This window comes from Anomaloglossus baeobatrachus, chromosome 2 (genome assembly GCF_048569485.1).
Source record: "Anomaloglossus baeobatrachus isolate aAnoBae1 chromosome 2, aAnoBae1.hap1, whole genome shotgun sequence".
Taxonomy (NCBI): domain Eukaryota; kingdom Metazoa; phylum Chordata; class Amphibia; order Anura; family Aromobatidae; genus Anomaloglossus; species Anomaloglossus baeobatrachus.
Window position 1 is genome coordinate 593144658 of NC_134354.1, and position 12858 is coordinate 593157515.

Consider the following 12858-nt stretch of genomic DNA (forward strand, 5'->3'; position numbering starts at 1 on the left):
TAAAAGACACCTGCCCACAACCTCAAACAATCACACTCCAAACTCCACTGAAGACCAAAGAGCTGTCATAGGACACTAGAAACAAAATTGTAGCCCTGCTCCTCCGCTTTAGAGGAATTGATCGATTACATCCGGGCAATAGAAGAGGGGATATGACTAAGAAGTTGGGTCAGTTGGAATGCAAATGGATAACATTGCTGAAGTGTATGAAACCGAACGGTCTTAATGACCAATGGGGCTGCTCAAATTTCTTATAATTGTGCATTTTTCTATTTTGGACCTCACAAGGGTATGTGGGCTGTGTTGCTTCATGTTTTCCACACATCCTTGTCAGAATTTGAACATCCCAATAGTATATCCTCTCTTGGACATTTCCTTAATGTCTGATATTTCGGACAAGTAATTATACATTTAGGTATTTTCAGTTTGTCCTACTGTGATTAGAATAGTGTTACATAAAAAAAAAAAATTCATGGGCTCAAGAGCTTTGTTTTCCCTCCTCCTATACATTAGACTTGGCTAAATAGTATATTTAATCTTGGGTGGGATATGACTTTGGGTGCATGCCATATGTGCAATAGTTGCAATGCTGGATATATACGTTTTTTTTCTTGTAGTGTTTATTCCTGGTGCAATTGTGCATCTGCATATTCCCTATATTGCTGCGTAGACCATAGATGATAAAAATAACAACTAGAAAAAACTTTTTTTTTTAATGCGGGAGCTCGCAGTAACTATATCATTTTACACATATATATATATATATATATATATATATATAATTGCCTTATTCTGTCTGTCTGTCTTGCTCCAAAATGACGTCATTATAGTGACAACCGTCGCCACAGCGCGTGCGCTAAAGAGCCTGCAACCAACGGCTCAGCTAAGTGAACAGCATGAACTAAGGCACGACAGGACAACGCCCGACACCTTTCCCCGACCCCACATGGAGCCCCGACTCCCAGGTGACTTCTGCAGCCCACACTGGTAACCCAGCCGAGACATACCCTTGCGTTGCTGGGATCGTGCTGGGAGCCGGTGTATGCTGGTAACCATGGTACACATCGGTCTAACACTACTGCACCTGGTTCTTGGTGGTGGACATTGGTTAGTGAATAATAGGGGCAGTGAGGGCCAGCCACCTGGTGCGGGGGGTGTCCAAAAAAGTATGACACCCTCCATTGGTAGGAAGGGTAACTTGATGATTTAACTCAGCATCTATAACCTTCCTCCAACAATAGGTCTATCGCTCAATTCCCTCACGCTTTCCTATTTTTCATCCTAACATTCACCAACACTGTGGTAATTATCCTAATTGTTGTTCTGGAAGACACATGGTGTCTGTATTTTTAAATTGAATTATTAAAGTATTATTTTTTTTAGAGGTATTGTCTAGGTGTTTTTTTACTTTCTATCATACCTCAATATCTTATTGGTCGTGGTTTTTTCAAGTTTAATGGCGGGCTTTCTATCGGGACCCATTAATACGAACAGGTGGATGGATTATGCTGAAGAAGTCTTTTCAGACAAGGTTTCTGATAGCCAGAAAACAGGAAAAGCTACCATCAGGAACCTATTTTCAGAATTGTTGGATGTTTATAAAATCGTGGTGGGAGGTGCAATCCTTGGAACGGTATATTAAACAACGGATTGTCCCTCGTGGCTTAAGAATTAACTTGGTCCCAGCGGAGAGATCTAGAACCGAAAGACTCATTGGAAGGTAGGAGTAAGAGCTCACCAACTCCTCCATTAGATTGATGATGATTCTCCTTGAGGAGGAAAAAATCACCCTGGAAAGTAGGTCCAAAACCTTACAGAATCTGAGGGAAGAGGCAATTAAATTTAAGGGGGACCCTAAGTTTATAACAAAAGAGACATCTCTACAATTGTCAGTTGATAAGTATCAACAGAATCTAAAAAACAGAAAACACAAGCATTTTCTGAGGGATCTGAGTGACTTCATGGATCATAAGGAGTCTCCTTCTGGGGCAACTGGTCCTTCAGTTGACATTTCCTCCTTGGACTGCTCGGACTCAGAGTGGAGTGGAGTAGGGGCAGAGGGAGGAGAAATCATCAAGGGAGACAGAATAATTGGGACAGGCAGGGAAATAGGAACCGACAATGGGGTCGGACATATGGGAGATCTGCTTTACCCTCCTCCTATGGGGTGTCCTATCAAACTGCAGGTCAACAAAGGACTATGTACAATGCAGTCCCTCCCATTTCCTCCCCCCCTGGACCCTCTCCTCCGGGGCCTCATCAATCTGCTCCTACCCCTTTTTTGGGGGGCGAGATCCTTACATTTACGAAACCAAAATCAAAGGACCTCCCAGAGAAAATAGATCCTCATGAAATCTTGGAGAATCAGATTATCAATTTATTCAGTTACCACCTTTCCAACGTTGAAATGCGAGTTTTGGGCTATGGCCTCTCCTTTGTCCAACAACTAGGTTTGACCCTTTCACCTGGGTAAAAAACATTGAATTGTTTCTAAGAAAATTAAAATGGAAAAAATTCTTTGCACATAACGATGAGGCTGAATGTGCCCGTTTGGGCATTCCATCTGATATGCTGGAAGATGTCCGATTACTATCCAGCCTGGGTGATGTCAGGGGGGAAGACCTGGGAATAGGGCCTTTCACTAACCTTAAACCCAAAAATAAGAAAATTTCACCCAATCTGGACTTTAGTGGTCTTGACATTTTTTCCAAGTTGGTGACCAATGATCTCCGGGCCATTCAACCCAAACTGAGATCAGTTAAATCTAATCTAACCATGGAAGAATGGGAGGCACTCACCAATCTTGAAAAGAATACACAGATCACTATTAAACCATCTGACAAAGGTGGTAATATAGTGGTCATGGACACCAGGGACTACCCGGTTATGTGTAAAAGAATTTTAGCAGACAGGGCAACCTATGAGATACTCTCCGTGGACCCCACATCGAAATATCTAGGAGAGCTGCAGGTCCTCAAACAAGGCATTAGAACCCAGAGTATTTTCAAACAAAGAGTTTGACTTCCTATATCAGAGGTTTCGTGTCTCCGCAACCTTTTACGCTATCCCAAAGATCCACAAGGGACTGCACCCACTTAGGGGCCTTCCCATTGTCTCGGGGATTGATGCTATTGCTCACAATTCTAGTATATACCTAGACACGGTTCTACGTCCCTTCGTTACTAGCTTACCCTCCTACATTAGAGACACAAGTGATCTTATTTCCAAACTGGATGGCATTACCTTGGATTCTGGCACAATTCTTGTGTCAATAGACGTGGAACAACTATATAGCAGTATCCCCCACGATAGGAGCTTGGAGGCAGTCCTTTTCTATCTTTGTACACGAAGAAATCAATGTCGTGCACACAGCAAATTTGTGGGTGACCTGCTGTGTTTCATATTGACGCATAATTATTTCCTTTTTGACGGTAAGATCTACCACCAGCTCAGGGGCACGGCGATGGGGAGCCCTTGTGCCCCCACATACGCCCAAATGTTCCTGGGCTGGTGGGAGGATACAATGTCTTTGTGGACGAGGATGTCATCTTTTCCCCCCATATACAATTTTGGGGGCGTTATATTGATGACATCCTCGTCCTTTGGACAGGAGGTGAATCCCTATTTGTACGATTCCTGGAGAGAATAAATTCTAACAACATCGGTCTTAAATTTACCTTCAAAGTAGGCAGGGACTGCCTGTCCTTTCTTGATTTGAATATTTCCAAGGACCCGGGGGGAAGATTGGCTACAACTATCTATAGAAAGCCCACAGCACCCAATGCCCTCCTCAGGTGGGAGGGTTATCATCCAGCACCCTTGAGGAGGGGTATACCCAAGGGACAATTTCTCCGATTAAGAAGAAATTGTTCGTCCCTTAAGGACTTCGAACTTCAGGCTGAAGAGATGAGGAGTCGGTTGAAACAAAGAGGCTATCCAATGCAGGTCCTGGAACTGGCGTATAAATACACACAGGCAACTTCTAGGAGAGATCTACTCAAGCCAAAAAATAGACAGGATGACAATCAGATCACTAGGTTTGTTGCTACCTATGACGACCAAAATCCCAGGGTCATGGAGATTTTGAGGCGCTATTTGCCTATTTTAAGATCAGATCCAGATATCGGGAGGTGTATTTCCCCACATCTGAGTGTGACATTTAGGAGGGGGAGATCCATTAGGGATCACCTGACCCATAGCCATTTTTCTCCAAGAAGGGAGGGGACATGGCTGGACCGCAAACTGCAAGGCACCTTTAGATGTGGGAGGTGCAGTTATTGCCCCTTTATTAATCAAAATAAGGAATTCACCAATTTGGGGACTAACAGAGTCTATAAGATCAGAGACTTTGCCAACTGTAGGACACAGGGGGTGGTCTACCTCTGTATCTGCAGTTGTCCCTTGGGTTATGTGGGCAAAACCAGGAGACAGCTGCGGGTCAGAATTGGGGAGCACCTTGGCGATGTCAGCCACAAGAGGGACACGGCCATTGCCACGTCAACCAATATCATGATGGGGACACAAAGGCCATCTCTTTTCAGGTGATAGAGGTGTTTACGAAACCAGCACGTGGAGGAGATTGGGACAAGAAAATCCTACAACGTGAGGCCAGGTGGACGTTCCTACTGGACGTAGTTTTCCCGGGGGGACTCAATGAGAACCTAAGCTTCGAAAGCTTCATACCACGACATGTGTAGTATTATATATGATAGGAGGTTGTGATATCTAAATTATTCCCCCTTCTGGGTCATTAATACCCTTTTTTAGTATATTATTTTCCTTGGACCTCGGTTTCATTAAGATGGGTTGGTTCATTGGATCAGAGGGTGATTTTTGGTCCTTAGGGATGGGGTGACCCTGGTCCCCTTAACAAATATGTGGGGTGTCTTTGTAAGGCATCTTTGGTAGGTAGGGGCTCTATTATCTAACAATTAGTCTTCCGCAAATGAACTGGTCCATTTGCAGTTCCCATATTTAATCATGAAATTATATTCATCCTATTTTGGACTCTATACCCTTGGGGAGACTGTTACTTGGGAGGTGCGGCCTCTTTTTACGTAATGAGTACAGTATATAATATAACCCTCTTAATACATTACCCTAGTCCTCTGACCTATTTCACTTGTACTTTGATCGTGGTCACTTCATCCATAGGAGGAAAGCGGATGGCGTCCCACCATCTAACATGATATGTGTGGGCAGATGGGAGGCCTACGCTATATTTTGTATGAGAGATCCTTTTTGGCCATTTCACTCAACGGCACGCCACTCCGTATTACGTGATACACTCACTCTCGGTGATTTTACTAATCACTCTGAATGAGTGTATCAATAGCGTGGTGCATTACTCCAGTTATGAGATCTGCGCTTTCTGTGTGACAGGCATGCATTGTTTACTACCCATGCAGGGGGCATATCTTTTGGACGCCTCTGAGCCCGATATACGGCGCGTCACTTCCGGCCTTGGAAGCCCATCCATCCCGGATACCTGATAGGTCATTTATACGTGTCACTTTACTGGGGAGTGACGCGCTACTTCCGGTCGCGTTATTCAATATATCCAAGCATCTTATAGGCTTATTCTCTCTGCCACTCCGAGATTGAGCGGTGAGGGGGTGGCACCATTGTGTGTCACTTCCGGTGCGGGCAGTTTAAATAGACATGTGGTATGGGCTCACATTTAGAACACGGGGATATCACAGGACGCAGCCACAACAGCCTGGGACATCTGGCCTTACTTCCTGCGCTTCAGATGTGCGTCGGCACTCGGGACCTTTGTGTCTCTGCAGGTTGAGTCGTATCTTGGGACAGCATCTGGTATGTACGCACATGTTACTGAATTTGTGTTCCTTATAGGACTTATGAACACACTTTTAGGGGTTCACTCCAGTGACCTAGAACCATTATTTTCTTTCAGGCAAGTGTGGGATTCATTATAATACACTTTTCCCAGACTGAAACGACCTAAAAAGGGAGTATTTTTTCTCTAAAGGTATATATTTATTGTCCAGGAAACTGTTGTTTTTTCCACAGGTGGTTGATAGCTCCTGTTTTTCCTCTTTGCAGGGCCGCCCACTGAAGTATAGTGCTTATTATAGCACCTCACCTACTAAGGAGAAAGGAGAATCTCTTTGAAAGCTTTTTCTTTGCAGGTATATACTTCCTATCTAGGACATTTAATTTTTATGTATATAAAAAATGACATATGACTAGACTTCTCCTTACCTTCTATGCAGGATTTTTTGCGGTGGGAATTTGTCCCAGAATAGGATGTGAGCTACCCCTTCCGTGGTCCTCCCGCTATTAAAGGTAGATATTCTAATATTTTTGAAGAGGTTTTTGTCCTCCATGGTTATGCTGAAAGATATTCTTTACCCTACAGGCTCCACTTTATTTGTTTGGAAATATCATCTAAGCACGGCATATGACTGAGTTCTGCCCTTCAATCTAAGTAAGGTTCAGGCTTCCTCTTTTCTCTAATTATGACTATTCGTATATTGATAGCATCTAAAAATATCCCCTTTTTTTCTTGTGTATCTTTGTCTTCACTAAAGGTGGTGTCACACATAGCGACGACCAGCAATCTGACCTTATCAGGATCGCTGCTGCGTCGTTACATGGTCACTGGTGAGCTGTCAAACAGGCAGAGCTCACCAGCGACCAGCCCCCAGCTAGCAGCGACGCGTGGAAGCGTAACTAAGGTAAATATTGGGTAACCAAGGAAAGCACTTCTCTTGGTTACCCGATATTTACCTTAGTTAGTAGCGTCCACCGCTCTCACGCTGCCAGTGAAGGCTCCCTGTCCCCTGCACTCCTAGCCAGAGTACACATCGGGTTAATTACCTGATGTGTACTCCAGCTACGTGTGCAGGGAGTAGGGAGACGACACTGGCAGCGTGAGAGCACACCCCTTAGCGCTGGCTCTCTGCACTCCTAGCCAGAGTATACATCGGGTTAATTACCCGATGTGTACTCCAGCTACGTATGCAAGCAGCAGGGAGCCGGCACTGGCGGCGTCAGAATGGCGGACGCTAGTAACTAAGGTAAATATCGGGTAACCAAGGAAAGGGCTTATTGGTTACCCGATGTTTACCGTGGTTACAGCTTACCGCAGGCTGCCAGACGCTGGCTCCCTGCTCCCTGCTCGCTTCAGTTCGTCGCTCTCTCGCTGTCACACACAGTGATGTGTGCTTCACAGTGGGAGAGCAATGTCCAAAAAATGAAGCAGGACATTCAGCAACGACCGGCGACCTCAAAGCAGGGGCCAGGTCATTGCTGGATGTCACACACAGCGACAGCGACGGGACGTCACTGCTACGTCACAGAAAATGGTGACTTAGCAGCGACGTCGTTGTCGACGCTATGTGTGACACCACTGTTAGAGACTTGTATCTATCACTTGTATATTGTGAAATTAGAGGAATTAAACGCCATATCCTGCTTTCTGTACCAAAACAGCCCTTACATCCGTCGGATTACCGGTTGTACTGATATTAATCATTTCTAAGTAAGTCAGTGCTCCCTCATATGAGAGGCCAAGGTGGGCTATGATATTCAAATTTTCTGTATTGAGCGACACGTTTGTCTTCCTTACAGATGTCTTCTGCAAAATACCCCTGATGATCCCCCTTTCATTGCGTTAGGAGGGGGGGGGGGACGCGTCGGGAGACCCTTGGGTGCCGGCCTATATATGATGGGTCTATTGGCTCCATCCTAACAACCAATCTTTTGCTCTCTGACTGTAGATTGTGGTCCAGTTAGGAATCAATATTTAACGCTATTGTCGTCTTGTTGTATATGTGGTTCATCTAACACTACTGCACCTGGTTCTTGGTGGTGGACATAGGTTAGTGAATAATAGGGGCAGTGAGGGCCAGCCACCTGGAGTGGGGGGTGTCCAAAAAAGTATGACACCCTCTGTTGGTAGGAAGGGCAACTTGAGGATTTAACTCAGCATCTATAACCTTCCTCCAACAATAGCTCTATCGCTCAATTCCCTCACGCTTTCCTATTTTTCATCCTAAAATTCACCAACACTGTCGTAATTGTCCTAATTGTTGTTCTGGAAGACACATGGTGTCTGTATTTTTAAATTGAATTATTAAAGTATTATTTTTTAGATGTGTTGTCTAGGTGTTTTTTTCTTTGTACACATCGGGTAACTAAGCAAAGCGCTTTGCATAGTTACCCGATTGTGTACCATGGTTACCAGCATAACTTGGCTCCATCCCTCCCCCCCGCCCTCCGCATGTATACACTGAACACATGCACACACGAATCGTCACCTGTCCCCAGCCATGCAGTCCCCGGCACTGAGGTCCTCAGCGCCATGGCCCCGCTCGGCTCCACCCCTCCGCACTCCACCCTCTGCATGCATACACTGAACACACACCCTGGCACTACTGTACCCATGATCCCCACACACACACACACACCCCGACACTACTGCACCCATGATCCCCGCACACACGCATGCACTACCGCTTCCATCATCCACGCACACATGCAGGCACTACCTCTCCCATCATCATCCCCGCACACACCCCGGCACTACCGCACCCATCATCATCCCCGCACACACCCCGGCACTACAGCAGTCATCATCATCACCGCACACACAAGCACTACAGCACTCATCATCATCCCCGCACACCCCGGCACTACCGCACCCATCATCCCCGCACAAACGCAGGCACTACCGCATTCATCATCATCCCCGCACACACCCCGGCACTACCGCACTCATCATCATCCCCGCACACACCCCGGCACTACCGCACTCATCATCATCTCAGCACACACCCCGGCACTACCGCACTCATCATCATCCCCGCACACACCCCAGCACTACCTCACTCATCATCATCCCCACACACACGCAAGCACTACCTGAGTGAAGTCTCCGGTGACAGCGCGGCTCACTTCAGTTGCTGCGTGGAGCTGACACAGAGCGGTCGTGTTCTACAGCGCTCCCTGTCAGCTTCATGTAGCAGAGCTGAAAGCGTTGTGTGGATTACTTCGGACCTGGATGGGTGTTTGGGGATTAATGAAGTGGTAAATGAGGGTTTTTTTTGTCTTTTATCCAAATAAAGAATTTTTCGTTGTGTATGTTTATTGGCTTTCACTTACAGGTTAATCATAGAAGGTGTCTCTGGGGACGCCTGCCATGATTAACCTAGGACTTAGTGGCAGCTATAAGCTGCCATTTAACTCCTTATTACCCCGATTGCTACCGCATTAGGGCAATTCGGGATGAGCCGGGTAGACTCCCGGGACTGTCGCATCTAATGGATGCGGCAATTCCGGGCGGCTGGTGGCTGATATTGTTAGGGTGGTGGGCTCCCCATAACGTGGGGCTTCCCATCCTGACAATACCAGCCTTCAGCCGTGTGGCTTGATCTTGGCTGGTATCAAAATTGGGGGGGACCGCCAGTTGAAAAATTATTGAATGTTCTCAGTGAGAAGAACAAAATTATAATCTTGTGTTCTTGTTGTGCTCTTTTTGTGCATATATTTGTATTTCTTCAGATATTTTGTTATACCATGCCTGATGAAGGGACCTGAGATGTCTCGAAAGCTTGCCTTGTAACATCACTTTATTTTATTTTAGTTAGCCATTAAAAGGTATTACAAGATTTAATTTTGTTCCTCTCACTGAGAACATTCAATAATTTAAGAGTTATTCACTATATATGCAGATATCTTGTATAATTAAATAATTGCATTATGGTAATTGCCGACCTTGGTCTACATCATGTTCCAAATTATTAGGCACAGTAGAGTTTCTAAACATTTTATATGTTTTAAAGAACTGAAAATGCTCATTTGTGGTATTTGCAGCATTAGGAGGTCACATTCACTAAAATAAAAAGCTATTTAAATCGAAAGCATCCTAACAGGCCAACTTACATGTTAACATAGGAACTCTTCTTTGATATCACCTTCACAGTTCTTGCATAAATTGAACTTGTGGGTTTTTGGAGAGTTTGTGCTTGAATTTCTTTGCATGATGTCAGAATAAAACCCTTTAAAAAAAATACAACTTTATTGATACTATTTAAAATCAGATATTTTCCAAAGCACAACAGACAATATTTGGGACGACTAGAGTGCTAAGGTGCATGCAGAACATGCAACAATAACCTCAAAAAGTCCCCTCATGAATCAGCGCTGAATAAACAGCAACTACAATGTGTTAAAAGGAACAAAGGCAAAGGACTGCATCTTTTGCACCACACATAGAAACATATATTAGTCCCAAGTACAACACACAAAGAATATTGCTTTAAACACTTTTAGCTGTTAAATAGGAAATGCTAATGCAATGCAAATAGGAAAGTGGCCAATTGAGCCTCCTCTCACCCTACCTTACCGCGGAGGTTGGCACCCTTAAATCTGGACTCAATGGCGCCCCCACTCCTTGACGGCTTACCCACCTTTCCCTCCGCTAGACTCACGTGCAGCTGGTCTGGGAAGACAGGAGTGCAGGAATCTGAATTATTTGCACTGCAGGCAACAAATGCACCCACCAATCAGATATAATCCAGGCAATATCAACAGTAACATATTATTGATCGCAGTATTGTCATATGGACCAAAGTTATTCAATTAATAATTTTATACCCCATCATAAGCACAAAAGAGTCCTAAAAATAAAGTGCTTAGTGCCTCAAACAATAAAGTGCATCAGTATGGATATAAAGTGCAATGTGTGTATTTATTAACAATATCTAATTGATTATATATATATGTCTGATGAAACAATCCTTCTATATTCCTGTTAGATTCAAAACAGAGAAAAATAGATATACCGTCTGTAAATGTAAAAAAACACTCAACGGTCCTCACATGAGCCCAAAGCAGAGAAAGCATAATTTGCAATACTATCACCCTTATTCATGCCTGTAGGGCACCATAGCGTGTCAAACACTGCTTAATGGAAAGCACAAAGAGCATACAAAAACACTTCATAGAAGGCACATAGGATATACTGTATATAAACACTTCATGGAAGGCACTTAAAGGAATTAATATCCATGGGGATAGAACACCAAGGTCTGGGTAACCATAATAAGTCTCATAATCTTCTGCTTAATAAATAATGATACTTAGCTTGTTAGAAGATTAGAGGTGGTCCAATAACCAATAGCCCAGAATAATGGACACATAACAGCATTGCCCAATGATTAAATTATATGATTTTGCTTCTGAAGGCACATTTCTGCTTTTTGTACCATGGAAGAAAGTTGTCAGTCAGAAACTCTATATACTTAGCAGAGGTCATTTTCACACCTTCAGGAACCCTAAAGGGGCCTACCAGCTGTCTCCCCATGATTCCGGCTCAAAACAGGACTCCTCCACCTCCTTGCTGACATTGCAGCCTTGTTGGGACATGGTGGCCATCCACCAACCATCCACTACGCCATCCATCTGGACCATCCAGGGTTGCTTGATGTTTGAGGGACTCCAGAGGCACCAGCAGCTTCAAATATCTGTTTGCTGGTTTATAATGGCTTTTTAGCAGCTGCTCTCTTAATCCGATGGACTTGCCTGGCAGAAATCTTCCTCATTCTGCCTTTATCAGCACAAACACTTATGTGATCTGAATCAGCCACAAATCTCTTCACAGTACGATGATCACGCTTAAGTTTTGGTTAAATATCTAATGTTTTCATCCCTTGTCAAAGGCATTGCACTATTTGATGGATTTTGGCAACAGAGAGATCCTTTTTCTTTCCCATGTTACTTGAAAACTGTGGCCTGCTTAATATTGTGAAACATCCAGTTTTCCTTTTATTGGGCTCACCTGGCAAACTAATTATCACAGGTATCTGAGATTGATTTCAGTGATCCAAAGACCCCTGAGACACAATACCATCAATGAGTTTCATTGAAGAAAAAAAAAATGTAATCGCTATGATACTTAAATCCAATTTGCATAATAATTTGGAACATGGTGTAGTTCTAGAAATACTATTTATTAATATAGTGCAATTGTATTGTGCTGCCGGTCTGGTGTCCATGCCCCCAACACACCAGGAGATCCTTTCTCTCTTTTCATTTAAAATGTCTGTGTGTTCATGTAGTTTTTAATCTTTTTTGTACAATAAAAATTATTATAGTAACTTTATTCAAGTCTGCAATGAATACCTTTTTGGGCTTCTAGATTTGGTTGTATTCATAGGTGCCACATATTTATCTACGATGGTGTTATTTCCTTCTTTTTGAGAGGTTATCCCCTGATGTGTGCCTGTTGTCTGTGTTCATGAACTGTCCTGCCGGTCTCCTTTTCCTGAAAATGTCCTGTCCTTCTCATGTACCAAAACCCATCCTGTCAGTCTCCTGTAGCTGCCCGTCCTGCAAGTCTCCTGAACGTACTCCATCCAGTAAGCCTCCACTACCTGCTGTGTCCTGCCTGCCCTCCGTACCTGAGTTCCTTCTTGAGTCAGCTGCTGTAGTACCTGGGATGTCTTGGAGTGGTTCCAGGTGTCTACCCACAGCCATTCTTACCATCAGAGGCTCTGGTGATACCTGGTAGACACCCAGTCACAACCTTTCAGGGTAAACCCAGTTTGTGGCACAGTGGATCCATACCCAGTAGCGAGACAACTTACTTGGTGAATCATGATGCCAGGCCATTTTTACTAAACAAGGAACAAAAACAAAAACTGAAAAGACAAACAATGTCAGAAGCAAAGGGTTTTTTTTTTTACAATTTCACTTCAATGAGATTTTTTTTTCCCCAATTTTCCTTTACTTTGTATGATAAAATTAATGGTGTCATTCAAAAGTACAACTCGTCCTACAAAAAATAAGTCTTCATACTGTATGTCTATATGCATGGAAAAATGAAAGAAA